This window comes from Phalaenopsis equestris, unplaced genomic scaffold (genome assembly GCF_001263595.1).
Source record: "Phalaenopsis equestris unplaced genomic scaffold, ASM126359v1 Scaffold000002, whole genome shotgun sequence".
NCBI classification, from domain to species: domain Eukaryota; kingdom Viridiplantae; phylum Streptophyta; class Magnoliopsida; order Asparagales; family Orchidaceae; genus Phalaenopsis; species Phalaenopsis equestris.
The window spans coordinates 32091034-32094731 of NW_018164444.1; positions in this window are offsets into that span (position 1 = coordinate 32091034).

Here is a 3698-nt window from a genome sequence, read left to right on the forward strand (position 1 = left end):
CTCTCCTCCTATAGGCCTCTTATTATCTTTGAGAAAATTAAGTCATACCATACATACTTCTACTAAGTAGAGTTGTGGGATTCTATGTTAATTTCTTTGCTCAACATAATATCTATGTAGTCTCTTTGGACTATACAATTTATAAATTATTGATAAGGAATTCTCAGTTGTGTTAGATCAATTACCTTCAATGCTAAATAGATTTAAGGTATGATAATCTGGAATGATAGATTCATGAAATCTTAATTCAATTATGTTTTTCGACATAAATTTTTTTTCCTAAACTGAAATCCCATTTTCAGTCCTTTATTTATTATATATGTCATCTAATATTATTTTCTACGCCCTCATCTATTGATAGGCCACCACTCTTTAGGATAAGATGATTTACCCTCTAACCTTTAGCTCAGATTGTCATTAAGACACAAGATAACTTTTTTTGAAATGATAACTTTTATCCCATGACTTCCATTTATTGAGAGTATTTTCTTAGGAAACCATCTAGATGTAATTAATCAAAGTTTTGGAGTATTCATGTATGTAGAATAAAAATAAATTTTTAATCTAGTTATATATGAAGGATCTTTGTAGGTTTTTTGAATGGGTTGGTTAGTCTCATTCTTTCATCTCTCCATTTCCTTATTAAACTTCAAAGATCATCTTTTGGAAATCTTCGACACACGTTTTTTATGTTTGTTTTATTTATATTTACCTCACTTGATCTTTCTTGTTTTCATCTCACCTTCATCACGGGGTGATGTTGTTGATTAAATGAAAAAGCCTATCTGAGAGGATATATATATAAAGGTCACTGTGAAAAGACAAAAAGAATATGAATAGTATGTTTATAGGAAAGACTTCATAAAAATATTTTATAGTTGCAACTAATCATTTTAATAGGATTAGACATATACATGTAATATGAAAGTGTGACATAGTTTAGTCTTATGGTTACCCTTTATTAGTGGATGGCTGATAGCAACAGTCGTGAAACTCACATTATAAATAAAAATTCTATACTTTGTAATTACGTAATATTTGAAAAAAAAATTTTATTAGTGGATGGCTGATAGCAACAGTCGTGAAACTCTCATTATAAATAAAAATTCTATACTTTGTAATACGTAATATTTGAAAAAAAAAAATTTCTTCTTCAATCCATATAATTTAATATACCATGATACTCAAATTTGGTTGACATTTCTAGCTTAATATTCTCATTAGAAATTTCTCAATATCATCATCATGAGAAAGGAGAACTCATTTAAATATAGAGTTTAAGACCTGCATAGATGTTCTTAACGTACTTAAGTATAATCTATCAGCGTCCTTTAAACTTTTCTTCGTAGGAATCCTGGTGAAGAAAGTAGGCTAAAAAATAAGCATTCACATATGATTATAAGTATTATTATTTCTATATCTTGATAAGAATATCTCCCTCTTCTACTTTTCAACCATAAGGGCAAAGCGGAAGGCATTCTAAAATCTTTGGGAATTAAACTAGTACACATTGCTAGGAAATGGCTTTACATCAGGATGTTATGTTGTAAAAGAACTGTTCATTCCGCACAAAGAATATGATGTAAACCGAATAGTAAGTAGAAAACAATGAAAATAAAGAGTGTGCATAAATAAGAGAATAATAACATATAATAAGTCTCATATGATTTGATTTTATCGAATATCCATCCCTAATTATATGCAATTACTTAGAATTGCCTAATAAAGATGCACCAAACAAAATCATTGTTCCTTGAAAATATAGAGAAGGCTTTACAACAATCAGTTCTTTGAAACAACCTCATTTCTTCCTCTTTTATTAGAGTGCCTTCCGTAGGTGTTCCCCTTTAGATAGCTTTGAATTAAATAGAACATAACAAAAAAAAAAGAAAAAAAAAAAGAAAAACAAAAGTATGCATGCTCTTGCACATAGACAAACTTTTTAGAAGATGCCAAGCACACCATATTAGGAAATTAGTTGTGGCAATTTAAATAAATTATTTCTCCATCAAATTTGAAAAACAACTTATTTTCTAAAATAAGAAGAAGCTTTATGACTTTATTTAAAAGAGAGCTCAATTTTGCTTCTATGTCCGACAATAAATCCTAGGTCAATGATTTTATATGTTACGCATACTAACAACCTAAAGTTTTAATCTCTTTTAAGAAAAATAAAACATTTCTTTTCCATGCTTATTATAGCAACACATGTTCAAAATCATTAAGCTCCAAATGGTAGGATTTATCACTTAAAATTTGTATAAAATTGATGTTTTCAGAGAATCGTAAAGTTCGGAAAATCAACCAAGTACTTAATAAAGATCAATAAACCAAAAATAAAGCTCATAACACTTATTTTTCTAGATTCCAATATCTCTATACCCTTAAGGAGCATCTTCAGGCTTAACCATGAACATTAAATTATTGGAGGCTTTCAAATCCACAAGGAGACAATTTAAATGTCTCCTAATAATTTGTGAAAGTTAACCAAAACTTTCATAGTGAAGAAGACTTCAAAGCTAAGTAATATTTTATGCTTACACCAATACTTATGCTCCTTGAAAACCTAATTATGGAAAACTTTCCATATTAAACATCACTACTCCTTAAATGAGATGCTTTCAACAATCTTAAACATCATACACCAAGAGCTCAGTCAATTATGAAGGATTATTATAAAGCCAACTGGTCTTGATAATTTCTCAATTGTGACTAGAGGTCAAGGTCCATGAGGGCAACATGCCACATGAATCATTCAATCATTGGCAAACCATAACTCTAGTATCATCCATTAAATAATGTATGAAAAAATTAAGAAAACTTCTGCCTACTTCTACCAGCTTAGCTACAACCTGCATACAAGTCAAAAGCCAAATCAATTAGATTAGTTTATGATATAAAAGCAACCAAACAAATATTGTAACTATTTCTGTATAAATCATTTTGAATGGTTCTCAAACCCGGGATCAAATTTTTATTGCATAATGAAATTTAATTGCGAATCAAATGTGAAAACCTAATTATGGAAAACTTTCCATATTAAACACCACTACTTAAATGAGATGCTTAGATGCTTTCAACAATCCTAAACATCATACACAAGAGCTCAGTCAATTATGTAGGATTATCATAAAGCCAACTGGTCTTGAAAATTTCTCAATTGTGACTAGAGGTCAAGGTCCACAAGGGCAACATGCCACATGAATCATTCAATCATTGGCAAACCATAACTCTAGTATCATCCATTAAATAATGTATGAAAACTTCTGCCTACTTCTACCAGCTTAGCTACAACCTGCATACACGTTAAAAGCCAAATCAATTAGATTAGTTTATGATATAAAAGCAACCAAACAAATATTGTAACTATTTCTTTATCAACCATTTTGAATGGTTCTCAAACGCAGGATCAAATTTTAATTGCATAATGAAATTTAATTGCGAATCATATGCCATTAATTTATATAACAAGTTATATTTTATGCTGCATCTAACAAGTTTCTTTTGGGTTATATTAAGAAAATATCTAAATATCAAAATTTAACTTGACATTTCGCAATCAAAATCATACCCCAACAATTTAAATTTAATTAGTTCCAAGACTATTTTTTAAAAAACATGCAAAGTAATTATAAATAATTTTTTACTCAGGTAAAATATTTGCATTCAAAATTCATATATATATATATATATATATA